This window comes from Mustela putorius, unplaced genomic scaffold (assembly GCF_011764305.1).
Source record: "Mustela putorius furo isolate JIRA1106 unplaced genomic scaffold, ASM1176430v1.1 tig00537227_pilon_pilon_pilon, whole genome shotgun sequence".
In the NCBI taxonomy this organism is placed as follows: domain Eukaryota; kingdom Metazoa; phylum Chordata; class Mammalia; order Carnivora; family Mustelidae; genus Mustela; species Mustela putorius.
Window position 1 is genome coordinate 27,725,413 of NW_025422368.1, and position 25,755 is coordinate 27,751,167.

The 25,755-nt window shown below is 43.6% G+C and overlaps 1 pseudogene; it reads left to right on the forward strand.

Moving 5' to 3' along the window:
* Positions 1-1,936: 1,936 nt before the first annotated feature.
* On the forward strand, positions 1,937-24,900 carry LOC106006122 (annotated as a pseudogene).
* The last annotated feature ends 855 nt before the right edge of the window (positions 24,901-25,755 follow it).

Consider the following 25,755-nt stretch of genomic DNA (forward strand, 5'->3'; position numbering starts at 1 on the left):
GGTCTCTGTGGATAAGTCAGCTGCCAATCTAATATTTTTACCATTGTATGTTACAGACTTCTTTTCCCGGGCTGCTTTCAGGATTTTCTTTTTGTCACTGAGACTTGTAAGTTTTACTATTAGGTGACGGGGTGTGGGCCTATTCTTATTGATTTTGAGGGGCGTTCTCTGAACCTCCTGAATTTTGATGCTCGTTCCCTTTGCCATATTGGGGAAATTCTCCCCAATAATTCTCTCCAGTATACCTTCTGCTCCCCTCTCTCTTTCTTCTTCTTCTGGAATCCCAATTATTCTCATGTTGTTTCGTCTTATGGTGTCACTTATCTCTTGAATTCTCCCCTCATGGTCCAGTAGCTGTTTGTCCCTCTTTTGCTCAGCTTCTTTATTCTCTGTCATTTGGTCTTCTATATCGCTAATTCTTTCTTCTGCCTCATTTATCCTAGCAGTGAGAGCCTCCATTTTTGATTGCACCTCATTAATAGCTTTTTTTATTTCAACTTGGTTAGATTTTAGTTTTTTTATTTATCCAGAAAAGGCTTTTATATCTCTTAAGAGGGTTTCTCTAATATCTTCCATGCCTTTTTTGAGCCCGGCTAGAACCTTGAGAATTGTCATTCTGAACTCTATATCTGACATATTACCAATGTCTGTATTGATTAGGTCCCTAGCCTTCGGTACTGCCTCTTGTTCTTTTTTTTGTGTTGAATTTTTCCGTCTTGTCATTTTGTCCAGATAAGAGTATATGAAGGAGCAAGTAAAATACTAAAAGGGTGGCAACAACCCCAGGAAAATATGCTTTAACCAAATTAGAAGAGATCCCAAATCGTGAGCGGGGAGAAAGGGGATAAAAAGTGGTTCAAAAAGGAAGAAAGAAAAAAAAAGAAAAAAAAAAGAAAAGAAAAGAATTAAAAAAAAAGAAAACACATTAGAAAAATATAAAAAAGAAAATATATATATATTAGATAAACTTGTTAAAAAACGTTAAAAAAGAAAAAGGTAAAAGTTAAAAAAAATATTTTACCAGAAGGCGAGAAAAAAAAACAAAAAATGAAAAAGAAAAATATTAAATTAACTGCAAGACTAAAAAAAAATCACAGGGAAAAAGCCATGAGTTCCGTGCTTGGCTTTCTCCTCCTCTGGAATTCTGCTGCTCTCCTTGGTATTGAGACCGCACTCCTTGGTAGGTAAACTTGGCCTTGGCTGGATTTCTTGTTGATCTTCTGGGGGAGGGGCCTGTTGTAGTGATTCTCAAGTGTCTTTGCCCCAGGCGGAATTGCACCGCCCTTAGCAGGGGCCGGGGTGAGTAATCCACTCGGGTTTGCTTTCAGGAGCTTTTGTTCCCTGAGCGCTTTCTGTAGAGTTCCGGAGGACGGGAACACAAATGGCAGCCTCCTGGTCTCCGGCCTGGAGGAGCCAGGGCCCCACTCCTCAGTGCGCCCTCAGAGAACAGCGCCCAGTCACTCCCGTCTGCCTGACCTCCGGCCACGCTCCGAGCTCACCAGCCTGTGGCCGGTTCAAGGTAACACCGAGCTGTGAGCTTACTGTCGGCTTTGTCTCTGTAGCTAGGTTTCCCGTTCCAGTACCTGCAAGCTCTGCTACACTCAGATACCCCCGATCCTTCTGTGACCCTGCGGGACCTGAGGCCACGCTGACCCCGTGTGGGCTTCGCCCCGGGTAGCCTCTGGAGCGATGTCCCTCAGCGGAACAGACTTTTAAAAGTCCTGATTTTGTGCGCGGTTGCTCCTCCACTTGCCGGGAGCCGGCCCTTCCCCCCGGGGTCTATCTTCCCGTCGTTTTGGATTCACTTCTCCGCGGGTCCTACCTTTCAGAAAGTGGTTGTTTTTCTGTTTCCAGAATTACTGTTCTTCCTCTCTTTGATCTGCCGATGGATTTGCAGGTGTTTGCAATCTTTAGATAGGCTATTTAGCTGATCTCCGGCTAGCTGAAGTAGTCTCAGCCTGCTACTTCTCTGCCATCTTGACTCCTCCCAGAAATGTGTGTTTTAATACAAGCTCACAGAGTGGGGCATAACCTCCAAGTCCCTGGCAGCTGACATCACAGATCACACAGGGTGGGTTTGGATCACTGTGTGGCTGGTGAGGAGACTTCCTGCAGAATTGGCCTCACCTCTCCTGGAACACAGAGAGGCAGGAGAGAGAAGGAAATATTTAGGTTATGAGCCACTGAGCTAGGGGACTGATTTCTTTTTTCTCTACCCATCACACATTCATAACCGTGGACATAAAAACTATAGTGAATCTTTCCTAGTTGCTTTGGGTGAGGTGTATTAAATGTAAGAATTCACCAAACTAAATTCCTCACTCTTCTCCCTTCTCAGTCATGGACCCTAGATTGGCTGCTGCCCCCATTTCTCCAGTGTTTCCTTCTCAGACAGCCTGGTCCTTTCCTTCTTGCAGGTGGTTATGCAGGTCCTGCCTCTTTCCCCTTCTTCCTCTCTGTTCACTGCACTCTTGTGGGCCTAGGTGGTAAAGGGAAGGGGTGGACTGTCCATGCTTGGCTCTCAGCACAGCTAAATGGATGATGTGGAATGAAGAGAAAGGGACCAAAGTGCCAGCTGACCTTGGCTAGCTGATGTTGGAGCTAAAGGTTTATGACTGGGGGGCCAAAGTTATATTTTAATCTGAGATGATATTTTCAAGATTTGTGATGAGGCTAACCAGTCCGTGAATTAACCTGTCATGACTCACACTCAAAACACTGCTCGCACATCTTATGTGAGAATTACTCTACAATAATTCATGACCTGTTGTCTTATGGCTTAATTATCACATGAAACTACATGAGTTAGATGAACCCAAGTTGGAATATGTCTCACGGTGTGCTAAAAAGCAGAATGTGGGGAACCATTGTCCTTTTTCCTGGAGGGAAAGCAGTATTGATTTTTCTATGATGTCCTCTATGTTTCTATGATATTTGTATAAGTTTCTATGATATTTGTGCTGCAACAAGTGACATGGGACTTGTGAGCCTTAGTTTGTTAATTGAATACCATTTTCCAGTAAATATTTATTGTTTACTAAGGCATTATGGAGGGATAACACATAACAGAAAAAAAATATGAAGCAGCAGCTCTGAAGCCTGAGCAACAGAACTCAACAGCCCCAACTCAACTCAGCTTAACTCAGCCTCATCGAACCTGATCTTAGACTCTCCACTCCTGGGCTTTCTACAGCTCTCTGACCCTAGAGTCCTTTTCATTCCAGCTAGAATGCCATGTCAGGCACTTCACAGAATTGGTCCAAAGCTGGTACGCAGACGAATGCTGGAGGAAGATGTGAATGAGATGGTGCCTGCCAGAAGACGGACCACTCTGGATTTAGTGGCCCTGGGTGTTGGCTGCACAGTGGGAGTAGGTGTGTTTGTCCTGGCTGGGGAGGTGGCTAGAGATGTAGCAGGGCCATCCATTGTGGTCTGCTTGTTGGGATCCAGCTTGTCTTCTAGGTTGGCTGGGCTGTGCTTTGCAGAATTTGGTGTCCAGTTTCCCTATGCTGGCTCTTCATATCTCTACACCTGTATCACTATGGATGAAATCTGGGCTTTCATCACTGGTTGGAACCTCATTAACTTCTTTGTTGCTCATACAGCCACTGTGGCTCAGGCTTGGACCTTAGCTTTTGACAATCTGCTTGGGAACCAGATCTCTCAGACCCTGCATGAGAGCATCTCACCAAATGTTTCCCAGCACCTGGAATAAATTCCAGGCTTCATTGTTTGGGCCTTATGTTGTTGATGATGGAATTGCTGACTCTGAGGAATAGGTAGATTTTCCCCGGTTTCCAACGTGGTCACATTAGTGAAACTTTTGGCTCTCAGTTTTGGCATCATCTCAGGCTTCATTAAGGGAGACCTGTACAAATGATAGCTCACAGAAGAGGACTATGTAAAGGCTGGATTAAATGACACCTCTAACTTGGGCCTCTAGGCTCTGGAGGATTTGTGCCTTTTGGGTTCAGGGGGATTCGCTGTGGAGTAGCTATCTGTTTCTATGCATTTATTTGTTTTAGCATTATTATTACAAGAGTGGAAGAAGCCCAGAATCCTGAGCCCCGCATTGGGCTCTCTGCTCAGCAGGGAACCTGCTTCCTCTTCTCTTTCTGCCTGCCTCTCTGCCTACTTGTGACCTCTGTCTGTCAAATAAATGAATAAAATCTTAAAAAAAAAAAAAGACTATCATCTGGAAGACTACCTTGACAAACAGCATTTCTCTCCATTCAGAACTAAATCTAGAAGTGCCTCTAGACATGTACTAAGCTATTACAATTACACAAAGCTGCCTTTGTGTGGCTATGCCTGAATTCTAGTGACTATCCTGTCTCTTCCATCAGAATGGAGTCTTACTCCAAGCAAGGAGTAAGTTCTTTCCTTCCTCTTGACACAATATTAAGAACAGTGTTGTTCATTCAAAGAGCAACAGGAAAAATGCAGACCTGGAACAGGAAAATTCCCGACATGACCTCTGTTGGTCCTGCTCCATGTCTTTCCATGGAATATGGGAAGGGGCCAGAAGTAGTGAAATTGATGAAAGGCCCAACGTGCTCTCTCTGGCTCCAGGGATTTCCTGAACATGAGACTGGCTCCAGTGTGGGCATAACAAGCATCTTTTTTGATGCAGTCAATGGCTGGAACAGAAAGGCCAGTGTTTTTCTGTTGCATTTATATATGGGGCCTGCCCTGGGATAGAAGGCTAGGAAGCTACTTTTTTACTCACGGCATTTCTTATTTTCCCCACATGGGTAGGTGACTCCGGGGAAGCCTGGTGGAGGCAGAACCTCTCATATATTTACACACTCCTTTGGATGTTTCTTTGTAGGACTGGTGCAAAAACCTTATGAGAGCATCTAAGATATTTTGGTAAAAAGGAATGCATACCCCAAATGTGGAGGGAAATGGACTGACATAGGAGGAATTAATAACTCGATAGGAGTTAAGGCATCATTCCTTTGGAAGAAAAAGTATGAGTAGAAACGGAGAAAGAGGTATTAGTCTAGGGACACTTCCTGGAGGAAGACACTTATGGATAAATTTGGGAAATAAAAAAGAGAAAGGTGAGCTGGAAGAGAAATAGGACTGTCATTCTAGGCACATGGACCTTTAAGAGTCATGAAAGAATGAGACTCTTTTTCCACATTTCAAGGGAATATGAGCCAGGTTTATATTGTTGTGTATTGTGTCATGGAGCGAGATTCCTGAATCAGGAAGGAATGAGCTAATTCTCATTGCCATCTGGAGGATAGATAGCAGAAGGATGTGGACAGATAGACTCTTCCTGTGAGACAGTTGTAGCACCCACTATATCATCTAGATCCTTGCTCTAGTAGCATGGGTGTCACTTGGGAGCTTGTAGAAATGCAAAGTCTTAGACCCCAAATCAGACCTATAGAATCAGAATCTGCATTTTAGCAGGTTTCCAAGTAATTTGTATGTTCTTTCAGGTTTGAGAAGCATTGGCCTGAGGTGATCAGTGATAGGTGTCTGGTCTCGGAGGTGCACTATGGAATGTCTGCAAACTTTGGAACTGGGAATACAAGAAGATGAGCCTAGGCTGGGGGAGTTGAGTTTGGGGGAAGAGGGAGAAGTATGGGCATTGGCTTCCTCTTGCCTCCAGGCCTCCCACATGGATAACTATGGCAGGCTTTGACACTCTGCTCACTTTGGGACAATGCCTTTTGTGCCCTCCCAGGAAACTACTTGGTCTTCAGGGGTCCCCTGGCACAAGAATTGTATCTGTAGGGACTACTGCCAATTCTCATACCTCTTCTTCATATCATGGCCTTAAAGGAATGGGGGAGGTCATCTTAGTCATGTCCTGACTTATGGTCTTACTGTCCCTTTATCAAATGAGTGATAATGTGATGACACTAATCCAGGAGGCTCTGGAGGTTGGGGAGATTGAAATAGGCGTTCTTAAGTATCTGTCCTGGAAATTAGGAATCTTTCATCTTTTCAAAACTATATGAAGATGCCAGAAGACTGCATGTGTGGTTATACCCTGATAGGGCCCCAAATTTATGCTTTTTTTAGAGATCCTTTGTTGATTTTCAATCGGTTAATAACAAACTATTTGAGACTTGTAATTCCAGAGATGAGCTGATAGGCAATGGAACAATGTTACCAGGTGGGAATTTGGGAGTTTTCTTACACTTTTGTGGGTTGATGTACCTCATCCCGAATCAGAATGAGTGATGAAGACAGGCCAATATTGAAGGAAAACAGGCTGAGTTGAACATAAGGAAAAATATTCTGAGATTAGCAAGGTGATGGGGGATATGGCTGTCTCACTTGGATGTGAGAGATAAAAAGCTTCCAGAACAAACAAAAACTGAAGAATTTGCAAACACCAAACCAGCTCTACAGGAAATATTGAAAGGGGTCCTCTAAGCAAAGAGAGACCCTAAAAGTAGTAGACCAGAAAGTAACAGAGACAATATACAGTAACAGCCACCTTACAGGCAATGCAATGACACTAAATTCATGCCAAATCAGAGGACACAGGGTATCAGAATAGATAAAAAACAAAACCCATCAATATGCTGCCTACAAGAAACTCATTTTAGACGTGAAGACACCTCCAGATTTAAAGTGACAGGGTCTAAAACAATGTACCATGCTAATGGACATCAGAAGAAAGCTGGGGTGGCAATTCTTAGATCAATTAGATTTTAAGCCAAAGACTGTAATAGGAGATGAGGAAGGACACTATATCATACTCAAAGGGTCTGTCCAACAAGAAGATCTAACAATTTTAAATATCTATGCCCCTAATGTGCGAGCATCCAACTATATAAACCAGTTAATAACAAATTCAAAGAAACACATTGACAATAATACAATAATAGTAGGGGACCTTAACACTCCCCTCACTGAAATGGACAGATCATCCAAGCAAAAGATCAACAAGGAAATAAAGTCCTTAAATGAAACACTGGACCAGATGGACATCACATATATATTTAGAACATTCCATCCCAAAGCAACAGAACACACATTCTTCTCTAGTGCACATGGAACGTTCTCCAGAATAGATCACATCCTGGGTCACAAGTCAGGTCTCAACTGATATCAAATGATTGGGATCATTCCCTGCATATTTTCAGACCACAATGCTCTGAAGCTAGAACTTAGTCATAAGGGGAAATTTGGAAAGAACACAAATACATGGAGACTGAACAGCATCCTTTTAAAGAATGAATGGGCCAACCAGGAAATTAAAGAAGAATTGAAAAAATTCATGTAAACAAATGATAATGAAAACACAGTGGTTCAAAATCTGTAAGACAGAGCAAAGGCAGTCCTGAGAGGAAAATATATAGAGATCTAAGCCTTTCTCAAGAAACAAGAAAGGTCTCAGGTACACAACATAACCCTACACCTAAAGGAGCTGGAGAAAGAACAACAAAGAAAGCCTAAACCCAGCAGGAGGAGAGAAATAATAAAGATCAGAGCAGAAATCAATGAAATAGAAACCAAAAAACAATAGAACAAATCAATGAAACTAGGTGCTGGTTCTTTGAAAGAATTAATAAGATTGATAATCCCTGTTCAGACTTATCAAAAAGAAAAGAGAAAGGACCCAAGTAAATAAATTCATGAATGAAAGAGAAGAGATCACAACCAACACCAAAAAATTACAAACAATTATAAGAATATACTATGAGCAACTCTACGCCAACAAATTTGACAATCTGGAAGAAAAGGATGCATTCCTAGAGACCTATAAACTACCAAAACTGAACCAGGAAGAAATAGGAAACCTGAACAGACCCATAACCAGTAAGGAGATTGAAACAATCATCAAAAATCTCCAAACAAACAAAAGCCCAGGGCCAGACGGCTTCCCAGGGGAATTCTACCAAACACTTTTTTTTTTTTGAAAGATTTTATTTATTTATTTGACAAAGATCACAAGTAGGTGGAGAGGCAGGAAGCAGGCTCCCTGCGGAGCAGAGCGCCTGATGTGGGGCTCGATCCCAGGACTCTGAGATCATGACCTGAGCCGAAATAAGAGGCTTTAACCCACTGAGCCATCCAGGCACCCCACCTACCAAACATTTAAAGAAGAATTAATTCCTATTCTCCAGAAACTGTTCCAAATATTAGAAATGGAAGGAAAACTTCCAAACTCATTTTATGACACCAGCATCACCTTGATCCCAAACCAGACAAGGATCCCATCAAAAAGAGAATTATAGACCAAAATTCTTGATGAACACAGATGCAAAAATTCTCACCAAAACACTAGCCAATAAGATCCAACAGTACACTTAAAAGGATTATTCACCATGACCAAGTGGAATTTATTCCCACTTGCAAGTTTGGTTCAACACCCATAAATCAGTCAATGTGATACAATACATTAATAAAAGAAAGAGCAAGAACCATATGATACTCTCAGTAGATGCTGATAAAGCATTTGACAATGTACAGCATCCCTTCCTGATCAAAACTCTTCAAAGTGTAGGGATAGAAGGCACATACCTCAATATCATCAAAGCCATCTATGAAAAACCCACCGCAAATATCATTCTCAATGGAGAAAAACTGCGAGCTTTCCCCTTAAGGTCAGGAACATGGCAGGGATGTCCATTATCACCACTGCTATTCAACATAGTACTAGAAGTTCTATCCTCAGCAATCAGACAACAAAAAGAAATTAAAGGCATCCAAACTGGCAAAGAAGTCAAACTATCACTCTTTGCATATGACATGATACTATATGTGGGAAACCCAAAAGACTCCACTCCAAAACTGCTACAACTTGTACAGGAATTCATTAAAGTGTCAGGATATAAAATCAATGCACAGAAATCAGTTGTATTTCTTTACACCAACAACAGGACAGAAGAAAGAGAAATTAAGGACTCAATCCCATTTATAATTGCACCCCAAACCATAAGATACTTAGGCATAAACCTAACCAAAGAGGCACAGAATCTATACTCAGAAAACTATAAAGTTCTCATGAAAGAAATTAGGGATGACACAAAGAAATGGAAAAATATTCCATGCTCATGAATTGGAAGAACAAATATTGTGAAAATGTCTATGCTACCTAAAGCAATTTACACATTTAATGCAATCCCTATCAAAATCCCTTCCATTTTTTTCAAAGAAATGGAACAAATAATCCTAAAATTTATATGGAACCAGAAAAGACCTAGAATAGCCAAAGGAATATTGAAAAAGAAAGCCAAAGTTGGTGGTATTCTCATTGAGCACTATTACAAAGCTGTCATCATCAAGACAGTATGGTACTGGCACAAAAACAGACATATAAATCAATGGAATAGAATAGAGAGCCCAGAGATAGACCCTCAACTCTATGGTCAACTAATCTTCAAGAAAGCAGGAAAGAATGCCCAATGGAAAAAAGCCTCTTCAACAAATGGTTTTGGGATAATTGGACAGCCACATGCAGAAAAAGGAAATTGGACCATTTCCTTACACCACACACAAAAATAGACTCAAAATGAATGAAGAACCTCAATGTGAGAAAGGAATCTATCAAAATCCTTGAGGAGAACACAGACAGCAACCTCTTCAACCTCAGCCACAGTAACTTCTTCCTAGGAATATTGCTAAAGGCTAGGGAAGGAAGGGTTAAAGATGAACTATTGGGACTTCATCAAGATCAAAAGGTTTTGCACAGCAAAGGAAACAGTTAACAAAACCAAAAGACAACTGACCGAATGGGAGAAGATATTTGCAAATGACATATCAGATAAAGGTCTAGTATCCAAAATCTATAAAGACCTTTGCAAACTCAACACCCAAAGTACAAATAATCCAATCAAGAAATGGGCAGAAGACATGAGCAGACATTTCTGCAAAGAAGACATCCAGATGGCCAACAGACACATGAAAAAGTGCTCCACATCACTTGGCATCAGGGAAATACAAATCAAGACCACAGTGAGATTTCACCTCACACCAGTCAGAATGGCTAAAATTAACAAGTCAGGAAATGACAGATGCTGGCAAGGATGCAGAGAAAGGGGAACCCTCCTACACTGTTGGTGGGAATGCAAGCTGGTGCAACCACTCTGGAAAACAGCATGGAGCTTCCTCAAAAAGTTGAAAATAGAGCTACCCTATGACCCAGCAATTGCACTACTGGGTATTTAACTTAAAGATACAAAGGTATTGATCTGAAGGGGCACGTACACCTGACTGTTTATAGCAGCAATATCCACAATAGCCAAACTATGGAAAGAACCTAGATGTCCATCAACAGATGAATGGATCAAGAAGATGTGGTATATATACACAATGGAATACTATGCAGCCATCAAAAGAAATGAAATCTTGCCATTTGTAATAATGTGGATGTAACTAGAGGGTATTATGCTTAGCGGAATAAGTCAATTGGAGAAAGGCAACTATCATATGATCTCCCTCATATGAGGAAGTGGAGATGCAACATGGGGGGTTAAGGGGGTAGGAAAAGAATAAATGAAACAAGATGGGATCGGGAGGGAGAAAACCATAAGAGACTCTTTTTTTTTCATAAGAGTCTCTTAATGTCACAAAACAAACTGAGGGTGTCCAGGGGGAGGGTGATGGGGTTATGGACATTGGGGAGGGTATGTGATATGGTGAGTGCTGTGAAGTGTGTAAACCTGGCAATTCACAGACCTATATTCCTGAGGCTAATAATTCATTGTATGTTTAAAAAAAATAAAAAATAAATAAAAAATTGTAATCAAGTCTCAGGTTTCGGAGAATAAGCTGCATGTTAGAGCTCAAATAAAAGTTTTAGGTTTTCGTGTTCTTCCTGTCTCCATGTATATATATTATCTCATTGATGAGACTGAAAACCTCCAAGGGAATAGAAAAATCCCTTTAATGTATTATTTCTTTATATCTCCAATGCCTACAGAGTGATGATGAAAATAATAGTTACTATTTACTGAATACTCTGCCCTATGCTTTGTTCCAAGCACTTTATAGGATCATCTATTTAATACAAAAGTTGTAGGGGTTGAATATTGTTATATTCACTTTACAAAAGTTGACTAAGGAGGGAAAAAATGAAACAAGATAGGTTGGGAGGAAGACAAACCATAAGAGACTCTTAATCTCACAAAACAAACTGAAGGTTTCTGGGGGATGAGGGGAGTAGGGATAGGGTGGCTGGCTTATAGACATTGGGGAGGGTATGTGCTATGGTGAGTGCTGTGAAATGTGTAACCCTGATAATTCACAGACCTATACCCCTGGGGGCAAATAACACATTATATGTTAATTTTTTTAAAAAGCTGTAACTAAGGCTCAGAGAGGTGAAAAATGCAATGAAGTAATTTGTGCAAACTGAGTACTGAAGCTAAGACTTGTACCAGCTTTGAGCAAAGTTCATGCTGGTAACTTCTCCTTAAGCTGTACTCTGTACAGAGCAGCCACTCAGTGAGGGATAGGTGATCATTGAAACATGATGGCATAGAGGTAATAGAAAGATAATGGTTAATTACAGATAGCGAATAATGAATAAATAATTTCTATTTCTTTGTGCCCTATGATCAGAGTCAGTTAGTGACACACACAAGCTTGTACTCAGACATTCTCTCAACTTCACTTTGCTCCACCCTGCCATTAGGAGCTTGGAAAGGGGAAAGGCTGGGCATATTATATTGATTAAAGCATTTCATTGAAAGATATGTGTGTGCTAGGTATATGGACATATGTATTGAATTTGAGTGGAAATAAGCACCAAGGAATGGGATATATTTCCTCTATAAATATGACTGTGGTTGTTAGGTATGATGTGTGTGCCTCTGTGTGTGTGTGTGTGTGTGTGTGTGTGTGTGTGTGTGCCTCTGTTTGTGTGTGCATACACAAATCCTGAAGGAGTTCAACAAGCTGTACTGAACTAGCTACCTTCCTTCCTTGGCCCTGATTTGTGTGTTTGTACCAAATCTTGATATTAACTTTTCATCTACTTTCAAGGGAACATCCATGAGTTTTCTTTCTGGGAAATTCATGGCTAAGATGTTGGGATGCTTTGGAGCCCCTGTAAATCTGTTATAGGCAGGAGAGGTAACAGAGAAAGAGCACAGCAACCAGAGGAAATTGCCTCATGACTTTTCTTTCTAGCCTAATACACAGCCATCCTTGTATGTATACCACCCATGTAACCACCTCCCCTATCCTAGAACTCCTTCATGGAAGGTACTAAAAGAAGCTATTTTACTTATATATTTGCTTCCAAAGGGGATTTTCTATTTGAGCCATCCCAGAAAATGGAGAATTAAAAATTATATTAACTCAGGAATGTAGAGTTGAGATTGTGAGAAATAGGGGCCTTGTGAAATGAACATCATAGAAAACAAGAAGCTTTGACAGAAGAAAGGATGTAAGAGGAGTTGAATGTCTCTGTTTCCTTATTTAGAGCACCTGAAGCAAAGCTCCGGAAACAGGACTCAGGACAACCTGCACGTGGTTTGAAGGCAGACACAGCCCAGGAACCCCTTCTTCTACCTTCTAATGCCAGAACTTGGGAGACTGTTTTATAAGGGATTTTTATGACAAACTTTGCATCTGACCTTTAATGGCATCTCTTGTCCAGTGAAGGAGGAAATACAGGTATTTATTGACATATAGTGTCTAAAGATCAAGGAAAATTGACTATAGAGATGGAAGGAGGAGGGCTTTCTCTTTTTCCTTCAGGTACGCAAATTATCCAACTTAAGTGGTGTGGTATATTCTTTGTGCTTTTCTTAGTAATGAGATTAAGAAATCCTCTCATTGTCAATAAGGAACTTAGGGGAGGGAGAGAAGAGATGAGAGACCTATAGATGGAGGCATAATGGGTACCCTGCTCCATTTGAACAGTACAGACCTTTAATAAGATCAGCTGCAAGAGAAGGAGTGAAAAAGTGGACCCTGGGACTCAGGTCCTGACCCTTATTGCCCTATAGAAAGCTTCTGGCTTCTGCAGTAATACCTTGAATTTCACTGGTCCTTGTATTTCACTCTTATGATGATCACAAGGTCAGCATCAAATAATGCCCTAAGTCAAGAAATCTTTCACAGTAACTATGTCTTTTCCTTGTAATTCCATACTCCCAATCTCTGACTACTGAAATCCTACACAATCATCACAGTCCCAGGTTTAAATTTACTTCTTGCATACACCTTCCTAGATAACTCACATCAGAAGCAACTTATTTCCTTCAACCATCTTTACTCCTCTGTGTCAATCTACCATAGTTATCTCTCCATACACTGTCTTCTGTTGTAGTTACCCTGTATCTTCCTTGTCCCTTACTTAACTCTTAGCTTTTGGAGTGGGGAGACTGCGCCCTGTATATTTTTACATTCTCTCCACTGGGCCCAACACAGAACCCAAGAATTGTTAAATACATTTCATGCAAAGTATACAGTTGCAGGGAGAGAGTCCATGTGCAGAGATGTAGAAAGTAAGTGCATTATGAATGTTGATTAAGGATATTATTGTTAGTATAGGTCAGGTCATGATACTTTCAGGTATAGATCATATTATTAGGAAACTTTTACCCAACCAATAGATTGGTTTCTTCTTTGGTCCTACTTTCATCCTCCCTGTTACCTTGAGAAGAGGGTAAGTCAGGGCTCTCCCCTTTTCTCAGGACGGACCCTGCCCCCTCTTCTCCAGCTGAGGATTTGCGAGCAAAGCAGAGTTAAGAGCTTTGATCTGCTACAGACTTTGGAGACAGAAGAAGATAGTGGTGTCTGAAATAATGGCCCAGGATGTGAGGAGATGGAGACAGAAGTACACAATGAGAGAGGCAAATCACTGTCACAGAGACTTCCTCTCACCTCCCACCTCAGTCTCAGTGAGTTCTGGGCTCTGTTCTCTTTGGGTCAGGGTTTTTGGGCTGCAGGGAGGAGGGAGATATCCCCTGAGTGACTTTAGAGGCCCCCACCCTCTGACTCCAGTCATCCCTGGATCCCTGCTCCAAGGCTGAAGACAGCCCAGGCTCTGAGGGGCAAGCAGTCCGCCAGTATCCCAGCAGCCTCAGCTAAGCAGTTCATACCAAGGTCTTCCTTTGACCACTTTCCCGCCCGCCTCCTTCGGAACAAGTTGGTAGTATTAGTTTCTGTCTCTTGCACATCAGGGGTCACATTAGAAAAGGCTTGGGAGTGGGTAAGAAGAATCTGACACTGGTACCTGGAGCTTTTACACGCGTTCACCCTTTCCCAACACTGCTTCCTCCTGGGACATATTTTAGTCAGTAGTTCAAGCCTGATGGTTCCCCTTCTCAGGAAGATTTTGACCTTGGTAGAGTTGGGGATATTGTTCTATACATTTTACTCCATCTCCTCATGGTTCTTCAGTCTTTCGATGCTCCCCTGGCAACGGGTCCCTCCCTCCCTCCAGGGGAGCCCAGTACCAGCGCCCAGGGCCCAGGCCTTGCTCTGCAGGGAGCGCCGTTCTCTGCTGCCATCTTGTGGCCGCAGAGCGCTTAGCAAGCCTCTGCTGAGTAGCTTCCCCTCCGATCCTCGCCCCCTGGTGGAAATTGCGTGTACCACAAGAAGCATTCTGTGGTCCTCCAACTTCATTTTCCCTCCAAATGCCCTGCTTTCTGGAGGCACTCAGGACCCCTTTAAGGCTGGGAAAATCTTCCTGAGATTTCATCCCCTTTACCATTGTCTGAGGTTTTAGTTCTGCTTTTGGGGATGTGCAGTGTAGACAAACGGCTGAGGTAAAGATACTGAGCAATAAGATAAGAGCAATTTCTCTTCCTCTTGGTCTCCATCTACGATCTCAGCTCCCAGGGTTGGGGAGTTTTCAAAGAAAGCGGCAGGGGTATGATATCCTGGAGAGAATGGGTCTAGAGCAGACCGGGATTATGGGTCTAGGCTTCTGTGAATTTGCACCTGAGCTCAGCTCATTAGCCTCAGAGGAGACAGATTGGCTGGAGCCAGGGGAGGGAGACAGGGATGCTGGAGGGAGATGGCCTATGAGACAGATGCTGGCAGGACTCCTTATCTCCCGCTCTGGAGTCCCCTGTTTCAGGATCTCTGTTACATACAGTGCAGCTCTGGGCATACTCACCAGAGGCATATTTTTGTCCTTTAGGGTAGATCTAATTTTAGAAAATTATCAAGGTTTCTCTGAGGCTGGTGAAAAAGGTGAGGACCCAGATGGGAAAGGGCCCTGGCCAGGGGAGCTCCCTAACAGCTGGGAAGAGGAAGCTGACTGCAGAACAGAGAGACACAGTGCTCTGGGCACTCCCTCAGCAAATGTGTGTGAGCTGAGTTGCTCAAGGGCAACTGGACCAGATGCCATGACTTGAATGATGAGAGACTGATAATGACTATAGGAGGAAAGACGGAGAAAGATACAGAATTCTGGAAGGTTTTTGAGGAACAAGAATATTGATACTCATTTAGCAATGAGCAGGAACATGGAGAGAAGGGGATCAGAGAAGTTAGATCTCTCAGAAAGTGCATGACTTTGAGGGAGGGAGTGTGAACCCTGCAGGCAGATGAGGAGGGAATGTATAGGGGTGTGTGTGTGTGTGTGTGTGTGTGTGTGTGTGTGTGTGTCTTTGTGTCTGTGTGCTCCTTGTTCTAGTATTGACCAGCCATAGCTCAAAGGATATCCTTTCCAAAATGTATCCTAAATTGTTTTTGCTATAATTAAGCCCATCCTTCTAATGGTGGCATCTGAAGTCCTGACATATAGTGTCTAGTGTTTCATAAAAGATGTGTGTCCACAGGGGACAAGGAGAGTAACTTGTAGAACTTGAAGAAGAAATGCAGTTATCAACTCCTGGATTTAATTACACGAAAGCCCTGGAAATTCTGAACTTTATTATACTTCTCTATACCCGTGGGAATGGCATGAACCTGGGTGGTTTTGTCCCAGTTCTTCTCTTCAGAACTTCTCTGGAAGGTTCCCTCTCCCCTTCCCTCCTGCTGCTACAGCCACTCCTTGGGCTCTAGGTGTCACCAGACATCTGGCCTCTGGGACCTTCAAATATTGCTTCAGGGAAGAGGTGGGCGAACAATACCTTTTAGATTGCTTGAGTTAGTGTTCTTAGGGTCTCCCCTACCCTGAGAGGAGCTGGGGGAGCTGGTCTTTGCAGAATATCAAGAAAGCCTGGGGGAAAAGGCAGGATCCAGCTTCACATGCTAAGCCTTAGGTCTTCACACTTGGCTGATTTCTCTATCACTGGTCCCTTAAAACCTAGACTTAAGCATGTATACTGATCACTATTCTTTGCCTCAATTTATCCTCTTGTGGGCTTCATATGTGCATTTGTGGGGGCCCTTGAGTGAGGAGCTGCTTGTAGTCATGGATGACTACCAAATTAATGGGCAGTCACTAGTATGTTGTTTTGATCATACTGTGTGTGGTCCTTCAGCTCTCCATGCAGACCCAGTCCCAGACTTCCACTCTCCTCCCTCTCCTCCATGGGATCACTAACCAGACTGTCCCAGCACCTTCTCCAGAGCTTGTCAGCCTCCCTTGCCTGCCTGCCTCAGTTTCTCTTTTTCCTTAGCCCCCACTCCCCTGGGAATGTCAGGCTGCATAAACCCTGAGAAATGAGGGCTGAGCTCAGGACTCTTTGCATGGCAGCACTGTTGGGGGAGGAGAGGTGAGGTCCATACCCATGCAGGGCGTCAGGGACCCCAGGTGGGCACTGGGAGGCGGCCCCACTTCTCAGCTTTCTGGGCCCTTCCAGCAGCAGCAGCAGCTCCAGAGAGGGAACCAGACTCAGCAGGAGCCTGGTGAGAGGGAAGAGGCACCTGGAGTAACAATGCAGCCCTCCCCCTGCATGGCTCCCCGCTCCTGCTGCACCTCCGCCTCCTTCTCTCTCTCTGTCTGCTCCTTCCCTCCTCCCTGCAGCCCTGTCTGCTTCCTTCCAGCTTGGCCACCTTCACCTTCACCCCATCAGCACATCTGTCTGTCTGGGCCTGTTTGTCTGTCTGTCTGACTGCAGATATTCTGTGGTCTGAGATGTCCCAGGACTGGGTCTGCCCTCAGCTCTCCCTTCTGGCTGTCCCTCTCCCCGCATCCCTCCCCCAGAGTCTGAGGGTCTCTCTTCCCATCACATCTGTCTGAGTCTCACCCTGTGAACCTGTCAGCGTCTCCCCCGCATCTCCTCCTGTCTGTGTCCTGTGCTGCCTCCCCCACCCCTGCTCCCTCTCTGCTCTCCCTCCCAGCTCTCTTCCCTGCTTCTTTTATCTTTTTTTCTCTCAGCCCCTTTTCCTATCTCTGCCTCACACCCCTGCCTCTTCTCCTCTTCCCTCCTTCCCTCCTCAAAGTGCAGACACTTCCTGTGACATCACCTGGGTGAGCTCCACCTGCCAGTTTCCCCCATTCTGTCCCCCTCCCCCAGGGGAGACTTCTGGCCCCAAATCTGTATCCTCTGCATTCCCCCAGTCCTGGGCCAGTTGTCTTCCTTACCTATTGATTGTCTGGAGAACCTGGCATTTTCCCCAGCCTCACACCCTCTATACAGCAGGCAGTGAGTAGCACAGGGAGAAAGGGGAAGAGATTGCTCTGGGGACCAGTTGCATGGATAGACCGACCCTCCCCTGTATCTGCCCTTCTTGCCCTCAAGCAGGTGCGCATCTGGGGAAATCCCAGCTGAGGCGGGGAGACAGCCCAGGACTGTTGGAACAGACACAGATCAAACACCCAGGTGCCCCTCCCCTTCTGTTCTGTCATGAAAGTTGTCCTTCCAGTCCTGCCTGCCCCTTTTGCCTCTGGGAATTCTGGCTCTGTAGTCTTGGCACAGAGCCTACCCCGCACAGTACCTGGAACACAGGAGGTGCTCAGTTAGTGCCCTTGGTCCAGGCCTCCTGCAGATGTGTTAGGGCAGGGTCAGTGTGATTTATGGTTTCTCCTCAGCTGGAGGTTCTTCCTGTGGTCAGGAGCAATTCTGCTCCAAGTTCAGTGTCTCTTCCTATAGCTAGTACAGACTCTGACCCTTTAGGGACCTGCCATTACCATCTCTCTATTCCTTTCATCTCCACCTCAGGCTTTAAGGCACACAGTTGAGGGTTTAGAGGCATGTCAGCAGCATCAAGTGGAGACAGTGGTGGTGCCGCTTTACCTTGAGACCCACGGATTCTTGGGCGCCTCACCTGTGCATTCAGCACTGGGTCTCTGAGTAGGCCCCACCTTCTGCATTTCTGAGAAGTCTTGCCTCTGTTTGAAGATTAAGCCACCTTGAGTGCAGTATATTACTGAGGGTGTGTATTCAGAGAAGGTGCATGAAAGAAGGAGCCGTGGGCCCTGACCACTCAGAGCTACTAGTCTAAAATGGAGACATAGTATAGTGATGGATGGGACCACTAGATGGATTTCTAGATTCTATGCTTACAAGGAGAGGAAGGATTTAGAGGAATAAAACAAAGCTGTTTCATAAAGATTCTTGGAAAAAGTGGGTATGGATCAGTGCTCATTTTAGACAAAGACCGACATATATCATGGTTTTAGTTTGGAAAATAAGATGGACAGGCAGATGGATTTTCTTCTACTGCTTTCTCCTGAGGACTTTTTTATTTTTTATTTTTTTTTTTAGGAGAGAGAGAGAGTGCACAGGGAACTGGGGGAAAGGAGAGAGGCAACAGGAGAGAGAAAGAGAGAAGATCTTAAGCAGTCTCTATGCCCAGGGTAGGCCTTGACACAGTGCTCCATCTCATGACCCTGAGAACATGACCTGAGCCAAAACCAAGAGTTAGATGCTTTATCAACTGAGCCACCCAGGTGCCCATCTCCTGAGGACTGTTCTTAGGTATTCTGTGTGGATGGGATTCAGAGTTGAATAAAAGAGAATTGTACAAGGAAGTAGAAAAGAAATTAATTTTCACTGTTGATATCAAATTGTCACATCAATTCTAATCCTTTAACTGCACTCTTCCTGGCTTTCCCAGCTCTCTTTCTGATTCCTGTTTATAAATTCTCACTCTGATTCTTCCTGGTAGCCCATCTAGTTTCCGAAGACCTCTAGAATCAGAAGCTCAGGTATTTCTGATTTGTCAGGTTGATTTTCTTGTTTGGGTGTAATAGAAATGTTAAGAATTTTCAAAACTAGAATCTGACTGAAACTAAACCTGTCAATGTGTTAAATCATGAATGAGGAAGGTTGCACTTATCTCTGTGTTCTCTGAAGTTATCCCAAGGAACTAAGAAGAGGAACCTGTTCACAACCATCCCAGAATGATACTGGGTAATATGCAGTTTATACAGCCTCTAGAGAAGCTCTGGCTGTCTTCTTGCTTACCAAAATAATGGCATCATTTTACTAGTGTCGTGTGTGCATCATTTTAATAGTGTAGTTGCTGGGGCTCCATAGATACTGTGGGAAGGAAACAAAATAGTTTTGGTTTCCATCTATGTGGATTTTGGTCTCCATTTGCCTGGTCGGATTTGGTCTAGATACATTTGGTCTGGTTTGCATTAGTCTGCATCAGGATGACTTGGAATTCAGCCTCTGCCAGACTGGGATGGAATTGGAGAAGTGTAGTGCTGGAGCTGGTAGGGTAGATAGGTGAGTTGGAGGTGTCTATGCTTCCTCTTGGCCTAATGAGCAGTTTGGCAGGGGGATGGGGGCTGCCATGCCTTCAAGTTCAAGTCTTGGTTGCGCCTAGTAATATTGACTTTCAGATTTAGGGTTTCTATCCTCATTGAGAAACTTTGAAGCAGGTTCTACCTTGAGGAGGTTTTACTTTAGAAAGAGAGACCAAGGCTTCTTCCAAGTAACATGCAAACAGTAGAAAGTAAGATCACAAGTGTAGTATGCCTGGTAAGTGATCCATTTGTTGATGTACTCAGAAGACTCCTGAGAGAGAAGTTGGGGTATTTATTTTCCTTAGTATGAGTTGAATTTAGTTATTTCAGCTTTCTTTCCAACTTTTCAGGGAAACTGAGATTCCCTTCTCTTTCCCCAGGAGAGAAGTCACACACATTTTACTACTGTAGTGGTTTATCTCTACTGGCCTTTTCTGCACAGACCAAGACTGCGAATTATTGATAGTAATTATTATTAATATTTCATATTCATATCTACATCTGTATCAATATCTGTAGCATATATTTACCTCGATCTTTCTCCCTGGGAAAAATGTATTTATTAGTTCAAGGTGTGGTGGAGTTTGTGTTCTTGGTGGTGGCAGGGAAGGAAGGCCTAAAAGAGGCTCTATTCATTGGCTCATAGCCCAGGCTGAAGCTATCGCTTGAACTAAGGTTTTCCTGGGAAAGAGTTATACACAGTGTCAAAATAGGATAATTATACCCTTTCCATGAAATCTTCGCAGGCTGACTCACTAGCCTTGCAAATACTGGAAAATGTGGCCCTAACTACTCTTCTCTTCCATCCACTAGGAAGACATCTGGGAATTTGACATGCACTTGCCTTGACTGTTCATTTCTGATTGAGGAATACCCTTCTTGGCTCATAGTCAATGCAGGATAAAAAGATTCCTTGAGTTAAAATTTGACACACACCCCCTTATCTGTCTCATGTGGCTGTTGGTAAATCATTACACTGGGACTGGTTTGTGGCAAATAAGGAATTAAGATGGATTTGTAGATAGAAGGTCTGGCCCATAACCCAGGGGTTCCCTTTGAACATCTATAGAGAAGATGTCTCAATTTTGACTTAATCTTTCCGTGTTTAAAAACTTCTGACAACATTTCTTCAAATTCTCTCAAAACCAAAGCATGAGTAGGGAGGAGAGTGGGGGCTTCATGACTTTGTTCTCTGATCTCCACTACTCATTCCAGGGCATTGCTGTGAAATGTTCATCCAAATCCTTGCTCCTGTTGAGGAGGGGGCTGTTTGAATAGCAGGAGGGGAGGAGGTGGGAGAGGGAACCACATGTGGTGTTCCTTCATTAAGAAAACACATTCAGACTATGGTTTGAGTGAGTTAAAAATAACTCCTTGTGAAAAATTATTAAGGAGTTAAAAGTGAGGGTTTTAATACAAGTTCACAGTGCCAAACAGGGTCTCCAGGGCCCCTATCAGCTGACATCCCAGATGGCTCAGGGTGTGTATGGAGCACAGTGTGGCCAGTGAGGAGACTGTCTGCAGAAGTGTGTTAACCTTCTCTCCTGGGACCCAGAGAGGGAGGAGACAGGAGGAACTGTTTAGGTTATCAGCCACTGTGTTAGGTGACTTATTTCTTTTCTTCCTACCCATCACACTCTCATAGCTATGGATATAAAAACTGTTGTTAATTTTTGTCTGGATACTTTGGGCGAAGTTTATTAAATGTGAGAATTTATAAACCTTTCCTTTCTCCTCTCCCTTCTCAGCCCTGGATCCTGAGTTGGCTGCTGCCCCCATTTCTCCAATCTTTCCTTCCTAGACAGTCTTGTCCTCTCCTTTTTGCAGGTGTGGACTCTGCCCCTTTCTCCCTCTTCTTTGTTCATAGCACCCCTTTTGGCCCAGTGAGTAAAGGGAAGGAGTAGACAGTACATCCCTTGCCAACAGTACAACTGAATAGATCATGCAAAATGAAGAGAAAGTGGGCTAAACTGCCATCTGACCTTAGGTGAATTTAGGGCTAAGGGTTGTAAGACTAGGGATCAATATTTGTATTTTAAACTCAGGTAATATTTAAAAAATGATTGTACTACTGCAAAGTGGCCTTCTGGTCCATGAATTTATGTGTCATAAATCACACTCCAGCACCAAGCAAACATCCCACATGAGAACTGTAACACAATACATTCACGTCCTGTTGGGTTTTACAGCTACATTAATACATGACTTAGAGGAACTCAAATAGGATTATGTCATATGGTATGCAAAAAAGGGAGAATGTTGGGAGGTACTTAGCCCTTTTTCTGGGAGGAAAGCAGGGTTGATTTTTCTAGGGTGTCGCTTGATGTCAATTTCTGTGATATTTGTGATGCCACAGGTGACGTGAGACATCTGAATTTTGGTCGGTGGGTTAAACACCATTTTTCACTAAACATTTCTTATTTATTTAGGCCTTATGGAGAGATAGCATATATCAGATAAAATATGTTGCAGTAGATTTGAAGCCTGAGCAAGGGAAATCAGTGGCCCTAACCCAGCTTGGCTTAATTTAGCCTCACTGAACACAATCTGAGCCTCTGGGCAACCTGGGCTTGTTACAGCTCCTCTGATCCTGGAATTCTCTTCAATTCCAGCTAGAATGCTGTGCCAGGCACTTCATAGATTTGTTCAAAAGATGGTATACGGACATACACTGGAGCAGCTGGTACCTGAGACTGCCCCCAACAGAAGCCTGAGCACTCTGGCTTTAGTGGCCCTGGGTGTGGCCCTCACAGTGGGTGTGGGTATGTATATCCTGGCTGGTGAGGTGGCCGGCAATCAAGCAGGAACATCCATTGTGATCTGTTTTTTGGTGGCCGACCCATCTTCTGTGTTGTAGTGCAACATATTTTATTTGGTATATGCATACTATGCAGAGTTTAGTGCCCGGATTCCCCATCCTGGCTCGGCATATCTCTACGCCTATGTCACACTGGGTGAAATCTGGACTTTCATCACTGGCTGGAACCTCATCCTCTCCCTTGATGCTGATACAGTCAAAATGACCCAAGCCTGGACCTTGGCTTTCACCAGTCTGCTTGGGAACCGGATCTCTCAGACCCTGCATGAGAGCATCTTAGTGCACGTTCCTGAAGTCCTTGCAGATTATCTAGGTTTCCTTAGGGGAGAGCTGTCGCAGCCGGTGCGACAAGAGGGAGCAGGGTTGAAGGATAGGAGAACGAAGAAAGGGAGTGTGGGGAACAGGAGGGACACAGGCGAACGTGTCAAGCAAGTGCCAAAGTTTATTTTGCAGAGTTCTGATTTATACCACACAGTTAGAGAATCGCCTTCTGTACATCTAGTTTCTATTTTGGCCTGACAGTAGCTGGCCATGCAGAGATATCAGACAGCCTTGACCTTTGTGGTTTGGACACTGAGGCCATAACTCAATACTCTCAAAACACAGGAGACTTATTAACTTAGTCTTGAGACTGCAGCTGCAATGGCAACAAGCCAAACCTTACAATGTTCTCATGCAATCACCAGGGAAACACGGTGGCACTCTAGCTCGCCACCGGTGAAGGTCCTCGGTTGAAGAGGTTCCCAAGAACTGTTGCTCTATTGGGTTAACCCCTTCTAGGCACGAGGCTCCCAACAGAGAGCTGGTGTTGTTGCTCATGGAGTTGCAGACTGTGTGCAATGGTCAGCTTTTCGTGGTTACCAAAGTGGTTACATTGGTGAAATTTTGGTTCTCAGTTTTGTCATCATCTTTGGCTTCACTAAGAGGGACCTGCACAACTGCAAGCTCACAGAAGAGGAGTTCATACACACTGGACTCAAGGACAACTCTGGCTTGGACCCTTTGGGCTCAGGAGGATTGTTGCCTTTGGCTTTGAGGGGACTTTCCAGGGTGCAGCTACCTGTTTCTATGCACTTATTGGTTCCCACAATATTCTTTTTTTAAAAAGATTTTATTTTTATTTATTTGACAGACAGAGATTACAAGTAGGCAGAGAAGCAGTCGAGGTGTGTGTGGGGGGGGTGCTAAGCAGGCTCCCTGCTGAGCAGAGAGCCCGATGCGGGGCTCGATCCCAGGACCCTGGGATCATGACCTGAGCTGAAGGCAGAGGCTTTAACACACTGAGCCACCCAGGCGCCCCCCACAATATTCTTACCAAAGTTGAGGAAGCCCAGAATCCCAAGCATTCCATCCCATGGGCATTGTGATTTTACTGTTCATCTGTGTTTTGATGTATTTTGGTGTCTCTGTAGCACTGACACTCACGGTTCCTTACTACCAGCTTCAACCTGGGAGCACCTTGTCTGAGGCATTTCTCCACATTGGTTGGGCCCCTGCCTATTATATTGTAGCTTTTGGATTTGTCTTTAGTCTTTCTGCCAGCCTTTTGGACTTTATGCTCCCCATAGGTCAGTTGATACATGTGATGGCAAAGGATGTCTCCTGTTCCCTGTCCTTGCCAGGATCCAAACTGGCACTTATGGTTCCATTGTGGCCTCTGTGATCTTGGGCATTATTGCACCAATCATGGCGTTCTTCTTTGGACTCACCGATCTTGTGAACTTCCGGTCGATTGGGTCCCTGTTAGTTTAGTCCCAGGTGGCTCTTTTTGTTCTCATCCTCAGGTATCAGCCTGAGACGAAGAATGGGGGGAATGAAGTGCAGGTGCAGGGAGAAACTGTACCTGCAGCAGAGTAGCCGGCTCTCAGGAGACTAGGTTTTCCAGGCGGCCCCAGCCCTACTCTACTCTCCGGCTGCGTCGTCTATGTTTGCTCCTCACTGCTTGCTTTGCTGCGGACTCTTCTTTGCCTGGTGCTGGCACAGTGGCCACGTCTGCTTTTTGCAGACTCTGTGGATCACAGTGGTTGTGCTGTTTCTCGTGCTCTTCACTGGGATCACTGGGGTCATCTGGAAATAGCCACAGAGTTGCACTGCCTTTCCCTTGAAGGTCCCTGCTCTTCTTCTCCTCCCACTCCTGAGCACCATGTGAATATTTGCCTTATGATGCAGATGACAGCTCACACCTGGGCTGTTTTGGTGTCTGGAAGCTGATTGATTTGCTATCTACTTTGGCTATGGGATCCAACATATCCTACAGGACTTTAGAATGACCAACTCCTCTTAAGTTAGGGCCAAAACCAGTACACATTTGGTTTGACATAATTATACCTGAATGCAGCCTATTCTCCCCACACAATAATTTGGAGTACTCCTGAGCATGTGGAAACTAGGCCTCCATGGGGTGTTGGTAAGGGAACATTTTATTGTGGAGTGAATGATGTATCTTTGCTCTTTCTCCTTTTTTTTTTTTAACTTGTCTACTTTTCAGTTGTGTCTTCAAAAAGAATTACTATTAAAAGAAACTAGAAACAATGTGTTTGTTTTTTTTTAGGTAAATACCCCGTAGAGGAATTGCTTGATCATATGGTAATTCTATTTTTAATTTCTTAGGAACATGCACACTATTTTCCACAGTGGCTGTACCAATTTACTTTGCTACACAACAGCACATGAGGTTGCTTTTTCCTCCATACCTCATCAACACTTGTTATTTCTTGTCTTTTTTAAAATTTTAGCCCTCTGACAAGTGTAAAGTGATACATCTTTGTAGTTTTAATTTGCATTTCCCTGATGAGTAGTGATGCTGAGCATCTTTTCATGTGTCTGTTGGTCTTTGCTCATTTTTAAATGAATATTTTTGGTGTTGAGTTATATAAGCTCATTTTATATATTTTGGATATTAACCCCTTATTGGATATATTATTTGCAAATATTTTCTCTCATTGAGTAGGTTGATTTTTGTTTTATTGATGATTGCTGTGCAAAAGATTCTTATTTACACTAACTCAAAAACATATATGCACCCTTATATTTATTATAGCATTATATACAATAACCAGGATATGGAAGCAACACAAGTGCCTGTCAACAGAGAAATGGATTAAAGATATATCACTCACACACACACACACACACAGAGTGGAATATTACTCAGCCATTGAAAAAAATGATCTTGCCATTTATAACAACATGGGTGGACCTAAAGGGTGTAATGATAAGTGAAATAAGTCAGTCAGAGAAAGACAAACATGATATGATTTCACTGATATGTAGAACTTAAGTAATAAGACAAACAAAGAGACAAAAAAGAAAACAGACACTTAAATACAAATAACAGCCTGGTGGTTGCCAAAGGGAAATGTTTGGGGGATGGGTGAAATAGATAAAGGAAATTAAGAGTACATACCTTGAT